General features: G+C 44.8%; 1 protein-coding gene across 1 annotated transcript in view; it reads right to left on the bottom strand.

The window, feature by feature from the left end:
* The window catches only part of LOC115175556 (protein tyrosine phosphatase type IVA 3), a 57,213-nt gene that overhangs the window by 28,343 nt on the left and 941 nt on the right, over window positions 1-27,929 (bottom strand). The window lies entirely within an intron of this gene.

Genomic DNA, 27,929 nt, shown 5'->3' with positions numbered 1-27,929 from the left:
CTTAGTTGGTGGGGGTTCTTGCAGGAACCTAACTGCCCAACTGAAACATTTGGACAGTTAGGACAGCAGGTGCAGGCACTTAACTGAAAATGTTTAAGATCTCCTCAATTTAATTAAAGAAAGGTTTGTCCCTTGTATGATCTAAATATATATTGTTTTATGATGATACCATCTATCTTTTAATATTTGTGAAAATCTTTCTCAAACAGGAAATGTACACAATTCATTGGATATCAATCAACAAAGAGGTAAGAACATGTATGCTATAAGAATATGTCGAAGGCTAGCTGTATTGGGTGCAGATACAGACGAGGAGGCATACAAAGGTATGTCAATTGGTATTGGTGTGTTATGCAGACCACTTGTATTACCCTCCCCCTTACCTCTTCAATAAAAATCCCATAGACCTCTACGTTATGGACAAGGCATGTGTATGAAAACCATTATCAAAACAGTTTTTTTCATTCACATTTACCACAAAAACCAAGGTTTGTTTTCATGTTTTCTTAATCATCTGTACATATTTTTTTTTGATTCACAGACCATTCCTACACCTCTGATGAATATAACAGGAAAACTGTTTGATCACCATGCACTGCAAAATCATTCTGGCTATGGATACAGAGAACATCAACACATTAACATCAACACATTAACATCAACACGGCAGAGAATATACCCATTGGACTTGGGGCTCTGCTGGGAGTTAACCTCCTATTTCGATTTTTGTATTCTGCTTTGCCACTAAAATCATTATAAACACTAACAACTAAAATATTGTGTTATTGTTATATGTATTATTATTATTAATAGGAGGGGGGGGGGGGTGTTCAAAAATTAACCCCAAAAGGTTCTTCAAAAGGTTTGAGGATCCTTTAAAAGGGGTTCTTCTTCGAAGAATTTATAGGGGTTCCCCACAGTTTCAATTTGAAGAACTCCTAAAGGATCCTTTAATTACTGCTTATGTTTCTGGCTCCAACAGTGCAGTAATACAGAACACCACAAAACAATACACACAGATGCCTGCCAAAAAAATGTAAATAAATCAAGAAATGTCAGCACGAGCAACGTCAGTCTAGAATATAAATATACAATGAAGAAAAATATAAACGCAACATGTAAAGTGTTGATCCCATGTTTCATGAGCTGAAATAAAAAAGCTTATGTACCTCAAATGTTGTGCACAAATTTGTTTACATCCGTTAGTGAGCATTTCTCCTTTGCCAAGATAACCCATCGACCTGACAGGGGTGGCATATCAAGAAGCTGATTAAACAGCATGACCATTACACAGGTGCACCTTGGGCTGTGGACAATAAAAGGCCACTCTAAAATGTGCAGTTTTGTCACACAACAATGCCACAGATTATTCTAGTTGAGGGAGCCGTGCAATTGGAATGCTGACTGCAGGAATGTCCACCAGAGCTGTTGCCAGATAGATGTTAATTTCTCTACCATAAGCCGCCTCCAATGTTGTTTTAGAGAATGTGGAAGTACGTCCAACTGGCCTCACAACCTTATGGTGTCGTGTGGGCGAACGGTTTGCTGTTGTCAACGTTGTGGACAAAGTGCCCCATGGTGGCGGTGGGGTTATGGTATGGGCAGGCATAAACTATGGACAATGAACACAATTGCATTTTATCGATGGCAATTTCAATACACAGAAATACCGTGATGAGATCCTGAGGCCTATTGTGAGGCCCATTTTATATTTAAGGTATCTGTGACCAACAGATGGTACTGGGCAGAGGCCACCTAGCGGTGACTATTTATCTGAAGGCCTGAAGATTGAGAAACAGCTTCTGTCTTGCAGTCCCAGCTTTGATGCACCTGTACAGTCTCTGCCTTCTGGCTGGTAGTGGGGTGAACAGGTCCTGGCTCGGGTGGCTGAGGTCCTTGATGATCTTTTTGGCCTTCCTGTGACACCGGGTGCTGTAAATGTCCTGGAGAGCAGGCAGTGTGCCCCTGGTGATGCATTGGGCTGACTGCACCACCCTTTTTGTGTGATTTTGTTGTCAGGGAGAGGGCAGTGTATGTATTTCTCTTGTCCAGATGGGAGAGGGCAGTGTGCAGTGTATGTATTTCTCTTGTCCAGATGGGAGAGGGCAGTGTATGTATTTCCCTTGTCCAGATGGGAGAGGGCAGTGTATGTATTTCTCTTGTCCAGATGGGAGAGGGCAGTGTGCAGTGTATGTATTTCTCTTGTCCAGATGGGAGAGGGCAGTGTGCAGTGTATGCATTTCTTCTGTCCAGATGGGAGAGGGCAGTGTGCAGTGTATGCATTTCTCCTGTCCAGATGGGAGAGGGCAGTGTGCAGTGTATGTATTTCTCTTGTCCAGATGGGAGAGGGCAGTGTGCAGTGCGATAGCGATCGAGTCCTCCGTGGATCTGTTGGGGCTGTATGCAAATTGTAGCGGGTCTAGAGTTCAAACAAAGGATCCAACTCAGGGAAGTTGAATTTCTGGTGGAAATGCTGTTAAGTGACCGCCGATCTAATATCCAAAAGTTATTTGCGGCTGTAGTTAATGTAATACATTTTTGTTTTTTTTAATACTGTCAAGTTGGCTAGGTGCTAGAAACAGGGCGACCATGTCTTTTTGGCACAATCTTGCTTTCATTGCCTTGTCTGTCCAGCAGGTCTCCCTTTCCCCTGAGCTCCCCTTTCTAAACAATAGCCATACAGCTCTTTTGTCTAGCCTCTACCTGCCTTGCATGCCCAGGCAACTAAATGGCAAGTAAATTGCAAACCTATTCTATACCACCCTGATAATCATGCTTGAGAAAACAGTAAAGTCCTACCCCATAATCTTAAAGTGAAGTGACAAACAGATTCTAGGTGGGTTAGCAGCACAGGGCATTGACTCAGCAGTTAAACAAACAGAAACACACAATTACAGGCTGAGGTCCCTGAGGAGGGTCCAACTCCCAGAAGTCAGTACAAGTGGGAGCTATGGTGGAGCTTAATTGTGTGGTGCTGTGCTGTGTGTTTGTGCTGGTTAGACTCAAGGGTCACATGCAATCAACAGGAGAGAAAGTGAGAGGCGGGGGTGTTGAGATCACTAAATCTTAGGAGGTACAAGGTTGATGGATGCACACAACACGTGAACTGACTGGAAAAATGTAAGGATCCGATCTAATGGAACTAGGACTTTTGACACCACTAAACTAGAATGACTTTGTTTTCATTCTATTACTATGGTTGACACACGAAGGGCAATTCCATATTTCACAAGTTTGGACATCACAGCGCAGCACAGTAGACACAGTAAAGTACAGTGCAGTGTAGTACAGCACATAACAGTAGAGTAGAGTAGAGTTCAGTACAGTACAGTGCAGTAGAGTAGGGTAGAGTTCAGTATAGTGCAGCTGAGTAGGGTAGAGTTCAGTATAGTGCAACTGAGTAGGGTAGAGTTCAGTACAGTGCAGTAGAGTAGGGTAGAGTTCAGTACAGTGCAGTAGAGTAGGGTAGAGTTCAGTACAGTGCAGTAGAGTAGGGTAGAGTTCAGTACAGTGCAGTAGAGTTCAGTACAGTGCAACTGAGTAGGGTAGAGTTCAGTACAGTGCAGTAGAGTAGGGTAGAGTTCAGTACAGTGCAGTAGAGTAGGGTAGAGTTCAGTACGGTGCAGTAGAGTTCAGTACAGTAAAGTAGGGTAGAGTTCAGTACAGTGCAGTAGAGTAGGGTAGAGTTCAGTACAGTGCAGTAGAGTAGGGTAGAGTTCAGTACAGTGCAGTAGAGTAGGGTAGAGTTCAGTACAGTGCAGTAGAGTAGAGTAGAGTTCAGTACAGTACAGTGCAGTAGAGTAGGGTAGAGTTCAGTATAGTGCAGCTGAGTAGGGTAGAGTTCAGTATAGTGCAACTGAGTAGGGTAGAGTTCAGTACAGTGCAGTAGAGTAGGGTAGAGTTCAGTACAGTAGAGTAGGGTAGAGTTCAGTACAGTAGAGTAGGGTAGAGTTCAGTACAGTGCAGTAGAGTTCAGTACAGTGCAGCTGAGTAGGGTAGAGTTCAGTACAATGCAGCTGAGTAGGGTAGAGTTCAGTACAGTGCAGTAGAGTAGGGTAGAGTTCAGTACAGTGCAGTAGAGTAGGGTAGAGTTCAGTACAGTAGAGTAGGGTAGAGTTCAGTACAGTGCAGTAGAGTAGGGTAGAGTTCAGTACAGTGCAGTAGAGTAGGGTAGAGTTCAGTACAGTGCAGTAGAGTAGGGTAGAGTTCAGTACAGTGCAGTAGAGTAGGGTAGAGTTCAGTACAGTGCAGTAGAGTAGGGTAGAGTTCAGTACAGTGCAGTAGAGTAGGGTAGAGTTCAGTACAGTGCAGTAGAGTAGGGTAGAGTTCAGTACAGTGCAGTAGAGTAGGGTAGAGTGCAGTACAGTGCAGTAGAGTAGGGTAGAGTTCAGTACAGTGCAGTAGAGTAGGGTAGAGTTCAGTACAGTAGAGTTCAGTACAGTGCAGCTGAGTAGGGTAGAGTTCAGTACAGTGCAGTAGAGTAGAGTTCAGTACAGTACAGCAGGGTAGAGTTCAGTATAGTGCAGCTGAGTAGGGTAGAGTTCAGTACAGTAGAGTAGGGTACAGTATAGCAGGGTAGAGTTCAGTACAGTAGAGTTCAGTACAGTGCAGTAGAGTAGGGTAGAGTTCAGTACAGTGCAGTAGAGTTCAGTACGGTGCAGTAGAGTATAGTTCAGTACAGTAAAGTAGGGTAGCGTTCAGTAGAGTAGGGTAGAGTACAGTATAGCAGGGTAGAGTTCAGTACAGTAGAGTTCAGTACAGTGCAGTAGGGTAGAGTTCAGTACGGTGCAGTAGAGTATAGTTCAGTACAGTAAAGTAGGGTAGCGTTAAGTACAGTGCAGTAGAGTAGGGTAGAGTTCAGTACAGTGCAGTAGAGTAGGGTAGAGTTCAGTACAGTAAAACAGAGTAGGGTAGAGTTCAGTACAGTAAAACAGAGTAGGGTAGAGTTCAGTACAGTAAAACAGAGTAGGGTAGAGTTCAGTACAGTAGGGTAGAGTTCAGTACAGTAGGGTAGAGTTCAGTACAGTTCAGTGCAGAGTTCAGTACAGTAAAGTAGGTTAGAGTTCAGTACAGTAAAGTAGGGTAGAGTTCAGTACAGTAAAGTAGGGTAGAGTTCAGTACAGTGCAGCTGAGTAGGGTACAGTACAGCACAGTAGAGTAGGGTAGAGTTCAGTACGGTGCAGTAGAGTTCAGTACAGTAAAGTAGGGTAGAGTTCAGTACAGTGCAGTAGAGTAGAGTTCAGTACAGTAGAGTGGGGTAGAGTTCAGTACAGTGCAGTAGAGTAGGGTAGAGTTCAGTACAGTGCAGTAGAGTAGGGTAGAGTTCAGTACAGTGCAGTAGAGTAGGGTAGAGTTCAGTACAGTGCAGCTGAGTAGGGTACAGTTCAGCACAGTAGGGTAGAGTTCAGTACAGTAGAGTTCAGTACAGTGCAGTAAAGTAGGGTAGAGTACAGTACAGTAGGGTACAGTTTCAGACAGTGCAGTAGTGTAGAGTACAGTAGAGTTTCATACAGTGCAGTAGTGTAGAGTACAGTAGGGTAGTGTTTCATACAGTGCAGTAGTGTAGAGTAAAGTGCAGTAGTGTGCATTACAGTGCATTACAATGTACTGTACTGCAAGAGAGAGAGAGAGAGGTTGCTGAACATAACAGTATGGTCTACCACTTGTTAATTCTTCAAGAATTTCCTTTTTTTTCAGCTTCAGACCAATGCCTACTTCTCACTTAAAACATTATTTTTTGTTTTTAATAGCCTTTCATTTGACACCCAATTTGAAATGCTCTTATGAACTTCACGTTGGTGCTCATGGGTCCTTTTTGATGGAAATGCCACCCCCCCCCATTGAGCTCCCATCCCACTGAGCACACACTGGTTGAATCAACTTTGTTTCCACGTCATTTCAATGAAATGACGTTGAACCAATGTGGAATAGATGTTGAATTGACGTCTGTGCCCAGTGGGATGGCTATACGCCATTGTAATATGGAGTGGCTGTCTCTTCAGAACAATTACCCAGCTCTTTTTTACACTGACAATTTTTCGAGCAGCTGTGGGCATCTGGGGCCTGGGTATGATGGCACTTAAAAATAAACCGGAAACCAGGGAGTGGAGGGTCGACTGCACACCTTTCAGGACCAACAAGGTTTGGGATGAGAGCCCATTTGCTATCCATCCTCAAGATGCCACCGCCAACCCCACCGGGCCCAACAGTCCACCCCGGATCAACATTGGGGGTTTCATGTGCAGATGCCTCCCTAGTGCCCGTGCCCTCTGCCCCCATGTCACGTTGTTGCAACGTGTCCCCTTGGAATTTTGAGATATTTATTTCTGCACCTTGGCAGTGGTCATAGAGGGGCCTGCCTGGCAGCCTCAGTTCAGGCTCGGTTCTCAAAAGTTTGAGGAGACTCAAACGTGGATAATCAGATAGGTCGAGTTGCTATTTTGAAAGAAAAAAATAATTACTAGGCATTTAACTAGGCATGACAGTTAAGAACAAATTCTTATTTCCAATGACGGCCTACCCTGGCCAAACCCTCCCCTAACCCAGACGACGCTGGGCCAATTGTGCGCTGCCCTATGGGACTCCCGATCATGGCCGGTTGTGATACAGCCCGGGATCAAACCAGGGTCTGTAGTGATGCAGTGCCTTAGACCGCTGCGCCACTCGGGAAATGCCAAGTCATTTCACTGTGCCAAGATGGTGGCCTCCTTAAAATTCTGCCGTTTATTATTATGGCGGTGACCTCTTCAAAGAATTCTGGTTTAATCGTTGTGGAGACACGATATGAGAGGTCAAGTGAGTGTAGCATCATGCGGCGGGGTGACGGTTGTGACTGAATGTGGTCTGTGTGTGTGTTTATGTGTGAGTTTTGTTCGTGTATGTGTCTCAGTGTGTTTGTCTCAGTGTGTGTGTGTCTCAGTGTGTAACCTGCATGTCCAACAGGGCTGTTTTGACACCAGGCACTTCAGTGAAGCGATTTCCCTGAGTGGGGACCTGATGCTCTCTCGACTGAAACGTAACTAAAAATAAACCTGCCAGCTGCTTTCTGATGCATTTAGGCCAGTGGGTACAGAGAACCGAGGGCTGCACAGTATGACATAACATGGGAGAGTTGGGGAGGGAGGCTGTGTGTTTTGAAATCAAAGACGTGCTTCATGAATTTTGAGCCATCCACTGACCACTGCCATTTGAAAATTAAGAAGGCAGGCCATACTACATTAGGAAATAAAAATTATTGGCATGGAAATGGATACTGATATGGAGGGTGAAATTAGTTGCAACAAATCAATTTTCATCAACATACCTAACAAAATGTCCTACAGTAACTTTTCAACACAGACTACCAAAACAAGAATCACAGCACACCAATCGTTCCAATAAGAGTAACAATGAAACTTCAAATGCATGAAATAGGCCTGCTACAACAAGCTTCACATTGTAACACTGTTGTCATGGTAGCAGGATAACACAACACAGCAATGGGGTGAGAATATCCTATACATTCATGAAGATGTTGCAGCCAACTTCAAAGCAGCACCATTCCACTAGGGGTTAAAGGTCGCAACCGGAGGTGCCCAAACAGAAGAAGCAGTGGAGCAGTAGCTGAGAGCCCTTTCCCAGAAGTCAGTGCTTCAGAAGGCGTCAATACCACCCCCCCTCCCAGATGTCATTAGCAGCAATATTTCACAAATCCACCTAGAGGAATGCAGGTGGCCTCTGCCATTTCAAACCAGCGTCACGTCTATAGGCCTGAAACGTCAGCATACGTGTGAAGGTTTACAACCGACCTGGGAGCTCCATGTACAGAGTGTGACTTGGCTGGGTCGTGTTCAGAGGGGAGAGAACGTTTTGAAACTGGAGGTAGAATAGGACTACCTGAATTTATCCATTATGAACACACATTTTCCCTTTCTGTTGCAAAATGTTCCGCTACGGTGTGCCCTGCTGAACACGACCCTGAAGTGAACTACACCACAAACTCTTTATGCACATATTAGGGGTTAGCATTTTGAGTCGTATTTACCAGTTGGGGGAGTGGGGGGGCTTTGATTTTCATTGCCTCAACATGGCTCCTGAATTCCCTCGTCCGACATTTACACAACTTGATCCCTGACCTTTGAGTGCAACCTTTCCCGACTGAGGCTGGGCCTCCGCTGGCTGGGCCTCCGCTGGCTGTCATCACGAGGGCAACAAAAGAGATATCTGTCATCGATCAACAGCACACAGAACTGGAGCAAAACTCCAGGCATGGTATGTCCATGTCCATGTCCTTAACACATGAACACAACCTTTCCTCCATGGGAAACTGAGTAGGTCAGCAAGCAACCCACGGTGAAAAACATTAGCCATCATGACTGAATACATGATCAAAGTAATGATGGCCCCAAACACTGATCTTCAGTCAGTTTTATTTTGCATTTACCCACCTAATGGTTATGGTTAGGCAACAAAGCAACTTTCACACAATTTTTGTTGCAAGTGACATCTCAAGCAACTGTGCTAATACATGAAGGAACTAAAGCACTATTTCAATGGCATGCAACATCCAATCAAAATTAAGCTGCTTTTGCAATTTCATTCCATATGGTTTTGGAATTCTCAATACCAACGTCACCTGCTGCATTACATCGTGATTTCACAAAGTATGGGATATTAATGAATGAATCCTTTATCGTCCCATAGGTGAATTTGCTTGACAACCTTTGTTCCAGACATACATATCACATCGGACCCCAGTAAGACTAGCTGTCAATATTGGCGCCTGACCCTAATAAATCAAAATAAAATCACAAGACACTTCACTTAGCCTATACACAACATACACCGAATGTACAAAACATTAGGAACACCTGCTCTTTCCATGATATGGACTGACCAGGTGAAGCTATGATCGCTTATTGATGTCACTTGTTAAATCCACTTCAATCAGTGTAGATGAAGGGGAGGAGACAGGTTAAAGAAGGATTTTTAAGCCTTGAGACATTGTGTATGTGTGCCATTCAGAGGGTGAATGGGAAAGACATTTTCTTTTTATTCAAGAATGGTCCACCACCCAGCCAACTTGACAACTGTGGAAAGCATTGGAGTCAACATGGGCCAGCATTCCTGTTGAACGGTTTCGACACCTTGTAGTGTCCAACTTGAAGCAGTTCTGAGGGCAAAAGTGGGGGTGCAACTCAATATTAGGAAGGTGTTCCTAATGTCTGGTATACTCAGTGTACAGGACACACTTCACAAGACACAGACAATATTAGTTGGTAGGTTATTTTATTGTCCTTCTGTGTTAAGGAACCTGTTGCTGGTTGATATGAGGGGTAAACTCTGTGCATAAGATAAATCTCTACCCCAACCTAATGATAGAGTGCTAGTGTCTGGAGTACAATGCTCTGCTTCGCTCTCTGATCAGCTCTGTATTATCGGGAGGAAATGTACTCATGATTTCCATCCTCCCCCATTCTCACAATCAATGAACCAGACCCTGGGTCTACTGTGACACACACACACACACACACACACACACACACACACACACACACACGGAAGGGAGAAAGGACAGGAGACAGGCCCTAGGACCAGTGTGTCTGGGCTGGCTCAGCTTGGTTGCCTACTGTGGTATCCCTGTGTTGTACATCATTCTGGTGGTTGTCTGGTAAATACTGTTCCTAGAGATTATATATATATGCGCTTTTGTTGACAGGAAAAAAAAATTTTGTGTGAAGCCGGCTATACTGTGGTATGGTTATTTTCCGTTGCAAACCACCAGAACGATGCACAACACTGGGAGTCCAACCAATGCACACACTCCCGATGTTGTGTCCCAAAGCGAAGGCCCATTATGGAGATCGCCTCCCTCACAGCAGGTCACAGACAATGGGCGTGTCCAAATCATCTCTCCTTCCTCCTGAAGTGTGCTCTCGTTCACTGATCCCCACAAATGTAAAAGTATTGGATTGGTGTTGACATGGGCTAGAGGGAGTTTCCATATATCAGTAATTTCCTTTTAAATCAATGAAGGGAAGTGAACAAGTGCACACTTCAGGAGAAAGATCATTTATACGCACCCCTGTTATGTGGGTGTTAATGGCTTCTACAAACAGGAGTGAGTTTTTAGAAACCACTAATTTACAGCAAGGATCCACTTAACCTAATTTCTCCTTTCACTTCTGACACTGCATCCCAGCAGTCAAGGTGAGAAAAAAAAATCTACTACCACAATCTAGGCCAATCTACTCCTTCCCAAAACATCCTAATGTGACTGATATTACACTACGCTAAGCGTTCATATTTTTAGGAGGATTAAATAAAACTAAGAAAATCTAATCTTATTGGTCACATACACATATTTAGCAGATGTTATTGCAGGTGTACAGTGAGGGAAAAAAGTATTTGATCCCCTGCTGATTTTGTATGTTTGCCCACTTACAAAGAAATTATCAGTCTATAATTTTAATAGTAGGTTTATATGAACAGTGAGAGACAGAATAACAACAAAAAAATCCAGAAAAATTCATGTCAAAAATGTTATAAAATGATTTGCATTTTAAATGAGGGAAATAAGTATTTGACCCCTCTGCAAAACATGACTTAGTACTTGGTGACAAAACCCTTGTTGGCAATCACAGAGGTCAGACGTTTCTTGTAGTTGGCCACCAGGTTTGCACACATCTCAAGATGGATTTTGTCCCACTCCTCTTTGCAGATCTTCTCCAAGTCATTAAGGTTTCGAGGCTGACGTTTGGACACTCGAACCTTTGGCTCCCTCCACAGATTTTCTATGGAATTAAGGCCTGGAGACTGGCTAGGCCACTCCAGGACCTTAATGTGCTTCTTCTTGAGCCACTCCTTTGTTGCCTTGGCCATGTGTTTTGGGTCATTGTCATGCTGGAATACCCATCCACGACCCATTTTCAATGCCCTGGCTGAGGAAAGGAGGTTCTCACCCAAGATTTGACGGTACATGGCCCCGTCCATCGTCCCTTTGATGCGGTGAAGTTGTCCTGTCCTCTTAGCAGAAAAACACCCCCAAAGCATAATGTTTCCACCTCCATGTTTGACGGTGGGGATGGTGTTCTTGGGGTCATAGGCAGCATTCCTCCTCCTCCAAACACAGCGAGTTGAGTTGATGTCAAAGAGCTCCATTTCAGTCTCATCTGACCACAATTGTCCTCTGAGTCATTCAGAAGTTAATTCGCAAACTTCAGACAGGAATGTATATGTATTCTTGAGCAGGGGGACCTTGCGGGCACTGCAGGATTTCAGTCCTTCACAGCGTAGTGTGTTACCAATTGTTTTCTTGGTGACTATGGTCCCAGCTGCCTTGAGATCATTGACAAGATCCTCCCGTGTAGTTCTACATTTACATTTTAGTCATTTAGCAGACACTCTTATCCAGAGCAACTTACAGTAGTGAATGCATACATTTCATAAATGTTTTTCTGTACTGGTCCCCCGTGGGAATCGAACCCACAACCCTGGCGTTGCAAACACCATGCTCTACCAACTGAGCCACACAGGACTAGTTCTGGGCTGATTCCTCACTGTTCTCATGATCATTGCAACTCCACGAGGTGAGATCTTGCATGGAGCCCCAGGCCGAGGGATATTGACAGTTCTTTTGTGTTTCAGACCATTGTGTTTCTTCCATTTGCGAATAATCGCACCAAATGTTGTCACCTTCTCACCAAGCTGCTTGGTGATGGTCTTGTAGCCCATTCCAGCCTTGTGTAGGTCTACAATCTTGTCCCTGGCATCCTTGGAGAGCTCTTTGGTCTTGGCCATGGTGGAGAGTTTGGAATCTGGTTGATTGATTGCTTCTGTGGACAGGTGTCTTTTTTACAGGTAACAAGCTGCGGTTAGGAGCACTCCCTTTAAGTGTGTGCTCCTAATCTCAGCTCGTTACCTGTATAAAAAGACACCTGGGAGCCAGAAATCTTTCTGATTGAGAGGGGGTGAAATACTTATTTCCCTCATTAAAATGCAAATAAATTTATAACATTTCTGACATGCGTTTTTCTGGATATTTTTGTTGTTATTCTGTCTCTCACTGTTCAAATAAACCTACCATTAAAATTATAGACTGATCCTTTCTTTGTCAGTGGGCAAACGTACAAAATCAGCAGGGGATCAAATACTTTCACCCCCCACTGTAGCTAAATGCTTGTGTTCCTAGCTCCAACAGCGCAGTGATATCGAACAAGTCACAGATCTAAAAGTAAAAGAATGGAATTAAGAAATATATAAATACTAGGATGAGCAATGTCGGAATGGCACTGACTAAAATACAGTAGAATACAGCATGTACATACAGTTGAAGTTGGAAATGTACATACACTTAGATTGGAGTCATTATTAAAACTCATTTTTCAACCACTCCACAAATTTCTTGTTAACAAACTATAGTTTTGGCAAGTCGGTTAGGACATCTACTTTGTGCATGACAAGTAATTTTTCCAACAATTGTTTACAGACTTCACTATAACACAATTCCAGTGCGTCAGAAGTTTACATACACTAAGTTGACTGTGCCTTTAAACAGCTGGGAAAATTCCAGAAAATGATGTCATGGCTTTAGAAGCTTCTGATAGGCTAACTGACATAATTTGAATCAATTGGAGGTGTACCTGTGGATGTATTTCAAGGCCGACCTTCAAACTCACTGCCTCGTTGCTTGACATCATGGGAAATTCAAAAGAAATCAGCCAACCTCAGAAAAATAATTGTAGACCTCTACAAGTCTGGTTCATCCTTGGGAGCAATTTCCAAACACCTGAAGGTACCACGTTCATCTGTACAAACAATAGTACACAAGTATAAACACCATGGGACCACGCAGCCGTCATACCGCTCAGGAAGGAGACGTGTTCCGTTTCCTAGAGATGAACGTACTTTGGTGCGAAAAGTGCAAATCAATCCCAGAACAACAGCAAAGGACCTTGTGAAGATGCTGGAGGAAACAGGTACAAAAGTATCTATATCCACAGTTAAACGAGTCCTATATCGACATAACCTGAAAGGCTTCTCAGCAAGGAAGAAGCCACTGCTCCAAAACCGCCATAAAAAAGCCAGACTACGCTTTGCAACTGCACATGGGGACAAAGATCATACTTTTTGGAGAAATGTCCTCTGGTCTGATGAATCAAAATAGAACTGCTCGGCCATAATGACCATTGTTATGTTCGGAGGAAAAAGGGTGAGGCTTGCAAGCCAAAGAACACCATCCCAACTGTGGGTGGCAGCTGTGGGGAGGCTTTTCATGTTGTGCAGGGGTCTTTGCTGCAGGAGGGACTAGTGCCCTTCACAAAATAGATGGCATCATGAGGACAGAAAATGATGTGGATATATTGAAGCAACATCTCAAGACATCAGTCAGGAAGTTAAAGCTTGGTCACAAATGGGTCTTCCAAATGGACAAGGACCCCAAGCATACTTCCAAAGTTGTTGCAAAATGGCTTAAGGACAACAAAGTCAAGGTATTGGAGTGGCCATCACAAAGCCCTGACCTCAAGCCCATAGAAAATGTGTGGGCAGAACTGGAAAAGCGTGTGCGAGCAAGGAGGCCTACAAACCTGACTCAGTTACACCAGCTCTGTCAGGAGGAATGGGACAAAATTCACCCAACTTATTGTGGGAAGCTTGTGGAAGGCTACCCGAAACGTTTTATCCAAGTTAAACAATTTAAAGGCAATGTTACCAAATACTAATTGAGTGTTTGTAAACTTCTGACCCACTGGGAATGTGAAGAAATAAATAATTCTCTCGACCATTATTCTGACATTTCACATTCTTAAAATGAAGTGGTGATCCTGACTGACCTAAGACAGGGAATGTTTACTAGGATTAACTGTCAGGAATTGTGAAAAACTGAGTTTAAATGTATTTGACTAAGGTGCATGTAAACTTCCGACTTCAATTATATGGCATGAGTAAAGCAGTATGTAAACATTATTGAAGTGACCAGTGATTCCATGTCTATGTACAAAAAGGCATCAACCTCTAATGTGCAGGGTTGAGTAACCCTGAGATTTCAAAACCATGACTACAGAGAGACTGTCAACAAATACAGCAAAGAGCTGCTGTTTTTGAGTGAGTTCGTGTTTAAGTTCTTACTCAGCACTGTCAACACTTTGTATTCAACACTTATAACCCATAAAACGTGTGTTCGTCCTACTTCCACTCAGCGCTATTGTAACGTCCGTCGTAAGGAGTGGACCAAAATGCAGCGGGTATATTGATCATCTTCTTATTTATTGAAGGAAAAAACACTTAAACAAAACAAATGACGAAAACAGTCCCGTAAGGTGCGCAGACTATACAGGAAACAACCACCCACAAAACACAAGTGACACAAACCCCAACTAAATATGGCCTCCAATTAGAGTCAACGACAACCTGCTGCCTCTAATTGGAGGTCCTACCAAAACCCCAACATAGAAATAAAAAAACTAGACAAACACATAGAAATAGAAAATGTAGAACATAAACCAAAAAACACCCGAACCACACAAAACAAACACCCCCTGCCACGCCCTGACCAAACTACAATAACAAATAACCCCTTTTACTGGTCAGGACGTGACAGTACCCCCCCCCCCCCAAAAGGTGCAGACCCCAAATGCACCTCAAAACAAAAACCCCACAAAAATAAACCCCAAACTAAAAGGGAGCGAAGGCAGGGTGGCCACCATCAACGACGGCTCCCGTGCTACACCCCCCAAATCCTTCAACTACGGAGGTGGCTCTGGCTCCGGCCTTAGTCCCCATTCTAACCTGCCCACCCCCGCTGAAGGCTCAAGGCTGTAGACCACTGCTGGAGACCTCGGGCTGAGGTGCGTCAGTGGAGACCTCGGGCTGTAGTGGGACGTCTCTGCAGGCTCCGGACTGCCTCTGCAGGCGCCGGACGTCTCTGCAGGCGCCGGACTGCGGGACGTCTCTGCAGGCTCCGGACTGCGGGACGTCTCTGCAGGCTCCGGACTGCGGGACGTCTCTGCAGGCTCCGGACTGCGGGACGTCTCTGCAGGCTCCGGACTGCGGGACGTCTCTGCAGGCTCCGGACTGCGGGACGTCTCTGCAGGCTCCGGACTGCGGGACGTCTCTGCCGGCTCCGGACTGCGGGACGTCTCTGCCGGCTCCGGACTGCGGGACGTCTCTGCCGGTTCCGGACTGTGGGACGTCGCCGGAAGCTCTGGACTGGGACTGCGCACTGAAGGTCTGATGTGTGGGGCTGGCTTTGGAGGCGCCAGAACAGTAACACGCACCACAGGGCTAGTGCGAGGAACAGGAACAGGATACACCGGGTCTTGAAGACGCACTGGAGGTCTGGAGCGCACGGCCTGCACAACCCGTCCTGGCTGAGTTGTTACTGTAGCCCGGCACGGGTGGAGTGCTGGCACAGGGCGAACTGGGCTGTGCTGAGGAATGATGGCTGCCGTGCGTAGAGCAGGCGCAGGGTAGCCTGGGCCTAGGAGACGTACTGGTGGCCAGATGTGCTGAGCAGGCATACTCCTTCCTGGCTGGATGCCTACTCTAGCACGGCACTTGCGGGGGGCCGGTATCGACCGCACCGGACTGTGCTTGCGGATGGGCGAGACCGTGCGCACTTCCACATAGCACGGTGCTCTCCACACCAAACGCTCCCCATAATAAGCACGGGAAGTTGGCTTAGGGCTTACCCCTGGCCCAGCCAAACTACCCGTGTGCCCCCCCCACAAAACATTTTTGGGGGCTGCCTCCTCTCCACCTGAAATGGAGGATATAATGCCTCATACCTCCATCGTTCTGCCTTTGCTGCCTCCGGTTCCTCCTTCGGTCGCCGGTACTCCCCAGCCTGACTCCAGGGTCCCTTTCCATCTAATATTTCCTCCCATGTCCACGACTCCAAGTAGCTCTCCTGCTGCTCCTTCCTCCGCTGCTTGGTCCTTCTTTGGTGGGTGGTTCTGTAACGTCCGTCGTAAGGAGTGGACCAAAATGCAGCGGGTATATTGATCATCTTCTTATTTATTGAAGGAAAAAACACTTAAACAAAACAAATGACGAAAACAGTCCCGTAAGGTGCGCAGACTATACAGGAAACAACCACCCACAAAACACAAGTGACACAAACCCCAACTAAATATGGCCTCCAATTAGAGTCAACGACAACCTGCTGCCTCTAATTGGAGGTCCTACCAAAACCCCAACATAGAAATAGAAAAACTAGATAAACACATAGAAAATGTAGAACATAAACCAAAAAAACAGAACCACACAAAACAAACACCCCCTGACCAAACTACAATAACAAATATCCCCTTTTACTGGTCAGGACGTGACAGCTACAACAAGCAGTGCAGCAGTAATGAATGAGTAGGAAAGTGTATCTATAGCCTTGCGTTGTTGTTATTATTAGCAGCTTGGGTCTTTTTTAATAGCAAGGAATATTTCACTTTCTCTGTTCATAGGAGTAATAACATGGATTTTCGCATGCGGCGCGACACGAGTTTCGCCATCAGGTGGAAGACGGTATCTCTTTTTGGTCAGTGTCAGTGGAGGAAAGGGAGAGCGGAGCGATGTTGAGAGACAGACCCTCAGTCTGCTGCTCTCTCCCTCCACTGAGACTGACCATCAGATGCAGGCACCATCAGCCCAGTAAAATAAAAAGCAAATTATTTAAAATATATGTTCACTCAGCTGTGCCTCACAAGTAATACAACAATGGATCTATTACCGGTGTGATCATATAGCCTACCTCACATTTTGAAATATATATTTTTTTAAATGGCCTGAACAACAATGCATTGGCAGGTAAATTTAAGCAAAGCCAGTGTGCAGTGGTAATGTATTGGGCCTATAGCCTACTGCACAAACCTCATTGCTACAGTACTGTTGTTAATTGGTTAATGTTGCATAGGCTTACATTTTTTAAGTCATATTAATAAAAAATCTGAGCGGTAGATCTCGGCATGCATTTTGACTCAGAAAAGCTTGGTGACCGCTGGCCTAGTGGTTAGAGCGTTGGGCCAGTAACGGAAAGGTTGCTGGGTCGAATCCCCGAGCTGACAAGGTAAAAATCTGTTGTTCTGCCCCTGAACAAGGCAGTTAAACTACTGTTCCTCAGTAGGCCATCATTGTAAATAAGAATTTGTTCTTAACTGACTTGCCTAGTTAAATAAAGGTTAAAAAGAAATATTTAAAAACTGAACATTTGCGAGTAATATATTCGGAAGCAGTGGATGGTGTGCACGCCTCCAGTCGGAATAGAAGTCCACTGTGACGATGTGCGCTGAGAGTCGGGAAACAAGTTCAGGGAGTTTTTTTTAATAAATAAAATGCAACATAATACAAAACAAGAGACACAAACAGACATGAAACAGAAACAATGACACCTGCAGAAGGAACCAAAGGGAGTGACAGGTAATCAGGGAAGTGATGGAGTCCAGGTGAGACTGATGACGCGCAGGTGCGCGTAACGATGGTGACAGGGGTGCGCCATAATGAGCAGCCTGGTGACCTAGAGGCCGGAGAGGGAGCACATGTGACAGTACCCCCTCCCTGACGGCGTGGCTCCAGCCGCAGGACACAGCCAAGGGACAATCCCTGGGAACCAGACGGCTGCTGAGTATGTGCTTACCTTCCGGACAGTAGCAGCTTCCAGTGGATGGAATGAGCCGGTGGTCAGCACGTTATTTAGAAGAGGTCTGGGCGAGGAGGACAACCGGACATCTCCCAGACGATCAATGAACAAGGTGACCTTCTTCGTCAACACCATGATCAGCTGGCTCAACTGGGGACGGCCATGGAAGAGGTTGTCCACAGTCTACAACGTCTCAACAGCGGAGGATATTCTAGAGCCAGTCGACCCAACAAGTCAGCACACCAGCCCATCCAGCAACCCGCTCAACTCAGCGATGCCTGTCTATCCCTCCCGGAGAAATATGACAGGACACCATTCTTAAAAGTTCATTTGTGGAATATCTTTCCTTGTTAATGCATTTTAGCCAATCAGTTGTGTTGTGACAAGGTGGGGTGGGGGCGGGTAGCTCTTGAATGAGTAGGTGTTCTAAAACTTTTGAACAGTAGTCTATGTAATAACACAAAAAAACGTTCTAGGCTAATAATGTAATACTGCAAAGTTGCTTAGGAGCTAGAAGCAGAGCTGCCATGTCTGTCTGGGCCATCTTCTTAGCAGCTATAGCCTAGTGGCTGATTCCTGTTTTTTCCAAGTGCCTCAGACGCCACAGGACCACATATTAAAACCTCCACTTGGCATTTGTCACCAGGCCGGCCGGGCGTTTTCAGACAGCACACCCCACAATGTCTGGGTGTGTGTTACTGTTAAGCAGGGGGGGGGCTTTGGGTGTCTAGGTGGCACAGTGAGTCATTCTCTGTGTGTGTGTGTGTGTGTGTGTGTGTGTGTAATTCCTGCGTTACGTAGAGTCTGAGGAAAAACAGGTCAGTCAGGCTGAGTCGTGACTAAACACAGACACCAGGAGTCCCTCCCGTTCCCTCCCTCTACCATTCTCGCTCTCGTTTCCCTGAATTGTAATTCAGTCAGCCATTACAGAACTGTCTCTCGGTGTGCGAGCAGAGCGGCAAACAGATCTCTGACAGTGCTCACTACAACGCTCGCAGCAGCTCCTCTGGGTCCAATCACAGCCACAAGCAGTGCATCTTCACAGCCCTGAACCAACTCTGTTGAAGTTTCCCCTATGTACAGATCTAGGATCAGCTTCCCCTCCACCAATCATAACCTTAACCGTTAGAGGAGAAAGCGCTGAACGGACTCCAGATCAGTGTCTACGGGCCACTTCACCCTACACTAGTCACATCACTTTGCTTGAGGGCTCTCAGCAGAGGGAATTCAAATCAAACTAAAATTAGAGGACGGGGGTTTAAAGACCACTCATTCATCACAACAACATACTGAATGCAGGTGCTATGTTATGGAGAAAACACAGCGCATTAAAAGTCAGTCTGTACAGTAGGGGGCCATCCGTTTGCCGTCTGTTCGCTTGCTGTCTGTGCGGTGTGTATAGGGACCGCCAGTGGGAAACAGAGGTGCCTACCAGCCTGTCCGTGCCTTTTGGTCAAGTAAACATCGGCTATAGGCCTTTAAATGAGCAAATTTACACGTAGTGTACATGGTGAACGTCCATCACAGTCACTACCTTTGTTGTTCTCCACAGATAAATCTGACCCCCTTTCCAGTCATTGTTTTGAATCAAGATAGTTTTTAACTTTGTGTTCACTTGACTGTGAACTGTGTCAAAGCCGAGGCTATTGATGCAGAAGAACACGTCCTGAGTTACAGGCAGGTACACACTATACTCGACAACAGCAGAGCACCACTTCCCCGATCGATCGACAACCATCTATCTATAGATCAATAGATCGGACAGCAACACAATTAGACCCAATCAAATCATGAGAAAACAAAAAGATAATTCTTTCCAATGTGTCAAGTAATTAACAAAAAAACAGAGCAAACTAGAATGCTATTTGGCCCTAAACAGAGTACACAGTGGCAGAATACCTGACCACTGTGACTGACCCAAACTTAAGGAAAGCTTTGACTATGTACAGACTCAGTGAGCATAGCCTTGCTATTGAGAAAGGCCGTCGTAGGCAGACCTGGCTCTCAAGAGAACACAGGCTATGTGCACACTGCCCACAAAATGAGGTGGAAACTGAGCTGCACTTCCTAACCTCCTGCCCAATGTATGACCATATTAGAGACACAAATTTCCCTCAGATTACACAGATCCACAAAGAATTCGAAAACAAACCCGATTTTGATAAACTCCCTTATCTACTGGAGGAAATACCACAGTGTGACATCACAGCAGCAAGATTTGTGACCTGTTGCTACAAGAAAAGGGCAACCAGTGAAGAACAACATTGTAAATACAACCCATATTTATGCTTATTTATTTTCCCTTTTGTACATTAATTATTTGTACATCGTTACAACACTGTATATATACATCATATGACATTTGTAATGTCTTTATGTTACATTTTTACTGTTCATTTTTATTATCTACCTCACTTGCTTTGGCAATGTTAACATATGTTTCCCATGGATGGATGGATGGATGGATGGATGGATGGATGGGTAATGGGTGAACTGAAAGCAAGGAGGATGGAGGAAGGAAAATAGAATATAGGAAGAGCGAGAAAGAGAGACATCATTCCAGAATATGAAAGAAATTGAGAGGGAGTGAGAGAGAGAAGAATCAGAGAAAGAGAGACATCATTCCAGAATATGAAAGAAATTGAGAGGGAGTGAGAGAGAGAAGAAATCAGAGAAAGGAAAGACAGTGAAAGAGAGAGGAGCTAAATGTAGGCCAGAATGAACGGCCTGGGGATTTGGCAACAAGAGATTTCTCTCTCTGTATGTATTTTTATTTGACATTATAAAATTAATCTCTTTTTTTCCCCTAGTTGCTCTGGGAGTCAGAATTCCCACAGTTATCAGTAGGTCAGGATTGTCCCATCGTGGTTTTACTGACAACCCCCCATGTTGTCTGTAATGGGTCAACAGTGCTCTAAGGAAAGTGCTGGTAGTTGAACTACTTGGCTCAAGTGGTCAAGTTGTCTTGCTACACTAAGAGCTGCTCAGGCTTCTCTGGGATCGCCTCGTCACAAACCATCGCAGAGGGTTCGCCTCGTCACAAACCATCGCAGAGGGTTCGCCTCGTCACAAACCATCGCAGAGGGTTCGCCTCGTCACACACCATCGCAGAGGGTTCGCCTCGTCACACACCATCGCAGAGGGTTCGCCTCGTCACACACCATCGCAGAGGGTTCGCCTCGTCACACACCATCGCAGAGGGATCGCCTCGTCACACACCATCGCAGAGGGTTCGCCTCGTCACACACCATCGCAGAGGGATCGCCTCGTCACAAACCATCGCAGAGGGATTGTCCTACTCCACTCACTTGCTCCGGCTTTGTGCTATACCACAGCTTTGATTCAGAAACCAAAGGAAGCGGCTCACATTCTGGCTGTGTGTTCAAGGGGATATTCCCATTCCCTGCAGCTGGATGATTTCAAATGACACACACAAAGCTAAGCTAATGTCACGAAGCTTCCTGTCTCAGAGAGTCACAGACGGAGCCCCAATCTGCATAGAAAACACCATGTCTGTCTGCATTACAAATGTAACACTATTCCCTATGTAGGGCTCATAGGGCTCTGGTCAAATGTAGTGCACTATATAAGGAATAGGGTGACATATGGGACGCGCAACATGAGAGAGAGGAAAGACCAGGCAGAGTAAACCTACCCCGTCCTCACCCCCCTTCTCTGCCTGAACTCCAGAGAAACATACAGACTCTCTCTCCACAGCCTCAGAACGGCCGTGGTGGAGAGGAGGGTCACCTCACATATGCATGTATTCTGCTTCCTCAAAGTTGGCTTCAGGATTTCATTCAGTACAGCAGAGTTCAGTGCAGTACATTAAAGTATAGTTAGGTACAGTAAGGTAAAGTACAATAAATTATGCTTTACTCAACTCTAGTGTTCATTACTGTACTAAACTCTATAGTGCTGTATTGTACTGACCTATACTCTACTTTACTGTGCTCTACTGTACTGTCCAAACTTGTGAAACAGACAGGGGGCGAGAGAGAGAGACAGGGGGCGAGAGAGAGAGAGAAGAGACAGGGGGCGAGAGAGACAGAGAGAGACAGAGACAGAGAGAAGAGCCTATCCTTTTTCCTTTTTAGGATGGAAAATGGTTTAAATAATTATATGCAATTAATATATTTAGTCAGCTTTCATTTGAATTTCACGTTAGTGCTCATGGGGCTTTTACATGGAAATGAGCCTTTGCGCAATATGACGTCAGACATTAGACTGTGGTGAAACCAGAGAAAACATGAACAGACAAAATGTCCTGGAGCGCGTGTTGTGTACATGCTGAAACCATAGCGTTGTTAAAAAACGTACAAAACTAAGTCTATTCCACCACCCCATCCTGTTACCACCTACCTATCTAGAAAAGCCTCCTCTGTTTTTATATTACTCAATGTGACTTGATTGAGCTTGCCTAGCTTAAATGGACCAATAGAATAGTCCCAAAACCCTGCTCATCTTCCACTCCAGCCAGACTAGAGCAAACGCTCAAAATCTTTCATTTTGTATAGTATTTGATTTTGAACCAAGGTCTGAATCTGATACATGGGATCACAGCAATCTGTCCAAACGGAATGAATCCTGGTGAGATGACAGCACCGTGGAACATTTCACTATGGCAACTTCTTGTCATCGACATCCAATCTTTTCAACATCCTTTCCAGCAAGCATAGAGTGTTCCCAATGATATGTCCTTTCTCCTGAAGTCTGCACTAATTCACTAATTCCCACAAACCTAAAGGCCTTGGATTGGTGGAGGCATGGGCTGGTGGGAGTTTCTACCTTTTTTCTTTATCAGTCATTTCAAATCAGTGAAGGGAAGTGAATAAGTGTGCACTTTGGGAGGAAGGAGAGACATGGACTCCGTAGTGTAAAACAGTCTGGCAAACATGCAGCCAACCCAATGGTGGTGCACAAGGGGTTAACCCAGCCACCCATCCTCTGCATGTAACATTATATTAACAACATTTTCTCATATTTTACAAAATGAATACACTGAAATGTACTATAAAAATTAAGAACATTTTATAAATGGGGCCCAAAACTGGCTTCACCTCACGAGAGCCTAGATAAGACATTGCTTCATCATCATCATCATCATCATCATCATCGTCACTACCATACCAGCCTGCTTTATACACACCCAACACCACGCAGCCCTAAAGGAGGTCCTCCCTAGTGTCCTGTTATACGCACGGAGAGTACCATTAACACCGCTGGGGACAAACTGTTTTTATTACAATCAGTGGCGCTAGATTAGGGTTGGAGAAAGTACCATGTTTTGCCCACTAGATGCCTTTCATCAGTTTTGCTGGTTTCTTGTGTTTATTTAATGGATTACAACATTTTCTTTGCAACTTTGGGTAGAAAACAAATGGCTTTTGCTCATCGTGAAAATAAATTGTGTGGTCCACCACACAGGTCAAGCCAGTCCTCCATGAAAGAAATTCAGTTCACAAAAGATGGACGTCATGACTCATGATGCCTACGTCAATACATTACATTCAATGGGAAAAGATATGCTGCCACGGGTAAACTGGTGAGAGACTCAGAGACAGAGACGCAGGCAGGCAAATTATTAGAAAACATTACTGACATTTACAATTAATTAAACAGATGAATTTTGATGGGTATTTTTGTATTATGCTGATTAGATTTCCACACGTACATCGACTCATACCATTGCAAAACAATATACATTGTATGTTTGGGACTTTTACCATTGAAGACCATAAACATTGAAATCATTAGAACTGCTGTAGCACAATGGTTTAGTTGTTCACCAGGAATGGTCCAACTAATCCAGACCTTTTTTAAAGGGAATAACCCACACACACAGGGTCCGTTTCCTGGACACAGATTTAGCCTAACAGAAGGACAAACTGAATTGCTTTCATGGAGGACTGGCTTAAATTGTGAAGTTGACCACACAATGTATTTTCATCATGAGCAAAATATTGGTTTTCTACCCAAAGTTGCAAAGAAAATGTTGTGATCTATATAATAAACACAAAAGCCAAAATCGATAAAAGTGTGTGGCAGGAACAGCAGCATCTAGTGGGCAAAATCTGGTAATTTCAAACTCATTTATTATGGTAAATAATGCAAGTGACTTCAATGGCTAATTTCTCTGAAGGGGGGAGGGGGACCAGATTCACAGGGAATACATGACATAGTATGAAGAAGCAATACTCCAAGCCACAGCTCCATACTACTTGTCAGACATAGAGAACTGATACTATATACTGGTTGTTTGGGTTGGATTGGCATGGAGGTCTGTGGGTGGCTTTTGATCAGTTTATTGAATTCCCATGTCTTACTTAATGATAGGAAGAAGTTTGGTCCGAATTAGATGTTAGGTACTATATTTAATTAATACTATATGAATCCTATAAATTAAAAAGAACTAATTTGGGTGCAATCAATTAGCTTAATCTCTCCGATCAAATTATATTTCTACAAAATAATGTTTCAGGAACACTAATCTTATCTGTTTCTGACTAACAAATCAATCCAACACAATCTGACAGTTGAAATCCTCCTGTGCTTTTTGAGGTGGAACGACCCACTGATTTTGTGGAAGTCGCTGTTTATTTTCTGAAAGACCAGATGTAGAGCAGCAACTTCACAACTGGGCTAAATACAGGGTTGTGTTCATTAGGGACTAAGAGAAAGAAAACAAGTGTTTCTCAATGGAAAGGTACAGAGCTGAATGTAGAGTACAAATGCAGAAACAGGCTAAATTAGGCTAAAATAAAAGGGTTGTGTTCATTAGGGCAGGGTTTCCCAAACTCGGTCCTGGGGCCTCCCGCACAATTCGTTTTTTTGCCCTAGCACTGCACAGCTGATTCAAATTACCAACTCATCATCAAGTTCGAGGTCCGAGTTTGGGAAACCCTCCATTAGGGCACAAGAGAAAACAAAAACAAGTGTTTCTCATTGTAAAGTTTCAGGTAGTTTCACATTATTTTATACCATTATGTGCCTACTGAATACAACCCCGTCCTAAGCAGAGCAGCAGGCATCTGGCCAAGACCAGACCTCAAAAACAACCACAACTAGATGTCTGGAGGCATCTCCAACGTCATTTAGACTGAGTGGAGAAAACCACCGCTCCTTTCTCTGGCATGGGGACAGGGGGTCATGTGGACCATTTTGAAAGAGAGGGGTGGGGAGGGAGGCAGTGCAGGGGGCAAGGAGCTGCTGAATTCTCAGTGGCTCTACAGGTAGGACCAAAGCACTTGGTATAGCTTCCTTGTGAGGTCCCTCTCGTGGTGGAAGTGTAGAAGGGGGTGTGGTCAAGCAATTCTCACTGGAATCCCAAAGAAATGCAGCAATCTGTATATGTAGACATCACATTTCAATATAAAAGTGTAAACCATTTAAGAGTACATAGAAACAGCCCAACTCTTCATTCACCAGAATTTCTATTGGAGGACAAATTGCACCAAAGACTACTCCTCCTCTTACACAGTGGTACGACCTCTCAACACCCAAGTCAACCAAATGGTCAATTGTAGTCTCCAGCTGTATAACCTACACTCAAGATGATAAGGCATATTGGATCATTACAGGGGAAAGCGTTAGAAGTGTTATGGTCGCCTCTCATTTTTCACAAATATTGTAGCTTATACCCTATTTGACATCATCTGAAATGTTTGTGTTGTGCCCATCCATCATCGGTTGAGACACAGTATACTGCTAAATACAAGGTGGTTGTCATTTCAATCATATACATCGAATTCATAGAATTGGCCTATGCTTCAGACCCCTGCAATTTAGCTGGTAAACCACTGACATTTAAATTGAATTGAAACTTTAACTTCCAATTACTACCCGAAAGGTGGCCGCTGGTCCACCCATTTTCAAATGTCAATTTGAATGAGAATGTTTATTCTTATTGTCTATATTTCTATTATTTCAATCAGTTTCCTATGAATGATTGACAGTTGAATTTATAACAATGGATATCCCCACTCAAGCTACAACATACCCCCCCCGTACCCTCAGAAAGGCCTCAATTCATCAGCGCATAGTCCAAGTGGTCAAAAGCGTTCCACAGGGATGCTGGCCCATGTTGACTCCAATGCTTCCCACAGTTGTGTCAAGTTGGCTGGATGTCCTTTGGGTGGTGGACCATTATTGATACACACGGAAAACTGTTCAGCGTGAAAAACCCAGCAGCGTAGCAGGTCTTGCGCACACACACAATCCATGTCTCAAGACATAAATATACACTGCTCAAAAAAAGAAAGGGAACACTAAAATAACACATCCTAGATCTGAATGAATGAAATAATCTTATTAAATACTTTTTTCTTTACATAGTTGAATGTGCTGACAACAAAATCACACAAAAATAATCAATGGAAATCCAATTTATCAACCCATGGAGGTCTGGATTTGGAGTCACACAAAATTAAAGTGGAAAACCACACTACAGGCTGATCCAACTTTGATGTAATGTCCTTAATACAAGTCAAAATGAGGCTCAGTAGTGTGTGTGGCCTCCACGTGCCTGTATGACCTCCCTACAACGCCTGGGCATGCTCCTGATGAGGTGGCGGACGGTCTCCTGAGGGATCTCCTCCCAGACCTGGACTAAAGCATCCGCCAACTCCTGGACAGTCTGTGGTGCAACGTGGCGTTGGTGGATGGAGCGAGACATGATGTCCCAGATGTGCTCAATTGGATTCAGGTCTAGGGAATGGGCGGGCCAGTCCATAGCATCAATGCCTTCCTCTTGCAGGAACTGCTGACACACTCCAGCCACATGAGGTCTAGCATTGTCTTGCATTAGGAGGAACCCAGGGCCAACCGCACCAGCATATGGTCTCACAAGGGGGCTGAGGATCTCATCTCGGTACCTAAAGGCAGTCAGGCTACCTCTGGCGAGCACATGGAGGGCTGTGCGGCCCCCCAAAGAAATGCCACCCCACACCATGACTGACCCACCGCCAAACCGGTCATGCTGGAGGATGTTGCAGGCAGCAGAACGTTCTCCACGGCGTCTCCAGACTCTGTCACGTCTGTCACATGTGCTCAGTGTGAACCTGCTTTCATCTGTGAAGAGCACAGGGCGCCAGTGGCGAATTTGCCAATCTTGGTGTTCTCTGGCAAATGCCAAACGTCCTGCACGGTGTTGGGCTGTAAGCACAACCCCCACCTGTGGACGTCGGGGCCTCATACCACCCTCATGGAGTTTGTTTCTGACCGTTTGAGCAGACACATGTGTAACCGATGTGAAATGGCTAGTTAGTTAGCGGTGGTGCGCGCTAATAGCATTTCAATCAGTGACGTCACTCGCTCTGAGACTTGAAGTAGGGTTTCCCCTTGCGTTGCAAGGGCCGCGGCTTTTGTGGCGCGATGGGTAACGATGCTTCGTGGGGTGTCAGTTGTTGATGTGTGCAAGGGTCCCTGGTTCGAGCCCGGGTTGGGGCGAAGAGAGGGACGGAACCTACACTGTTACACATGCACATTTGTGGCCTGCTGGAGGTCATTTTGCAGGGCTCTGGCAGTGCTCCTCCTTGCACAAAGGCGGAGGTAGCGGTCCTGCTGCTGGGTTGTTGCCCTCCTATGGCCTCCTCCACATCTGATGTACTGGCCTGTCTCCTGGTAGCACCTCCATGCTCTGGAGACTACGCTGACAGACACAGCAAAGCTTCTTGCCACAGCTCGCATTGATGTGCCATCCTGGATGAGCTGCACTACCTGAGCCACTTGTGTGGGTTGTAGACTCCGTCTCATGCTACCACTAGAGTGAAAGCACCGCCAGCATTCAAAAGTGACCAAAACATCAGCCAGGAAGCATAGGAACTGAGAAGTGGTCTGTGGTCACCACCTGCAGAACCACTCCTTTATTGGGGGTGTCTTGCTAATTGCCTATAATTTCCACCTGTTGTCTATTCCATTTGCACAACAGCATGTGAAATGTATTGTCAATCAGCCTTGCTTCCTAAGTGGACAGTTTGATTTCACAGAAGTGTGATTGACTTGGAGTTACATTGTGTTATTTAAGTGTTCCCTTTATTTTTTGGAGCAGTATATATATATATATATATATATATATATATATATATTTTTAACCCGTCTCCTCCCCTTCATCTACACCGTTTGAAGTGGATTTAATCAGTGGCATCAATAAGGGGTCATACCTTTCACCTGGTCAATTTATGTGATGGAAAGAGCAGGTTTTTAAAAATGTTTCATACACTTTTTATGATAATTGCTGTTAAAGTTTTAAAAAATGACAACTATTTTTTTTATAGAAAATCCTAAAACAGTTTAACAAGCCTGTTTGTCCGCTTTCAAATGA

The sequence above is a fragment of the Salmo trutta genome, chromosome 36 (genome assembly GCF_901001165.1).
Source record: "Salmo trutta chromosome 36, fSalTru1.1, whole genome shotgun sequence".
Lineage (NCBI taxonomy): Eukaryota > Metazoa > Chordata > Actinopteri > Salmoniformes > Salmonidae > Salmo > Salmo trutta.
This window is presented reverse-complemented; position numbering and strand designations above follow the sequence as displayed.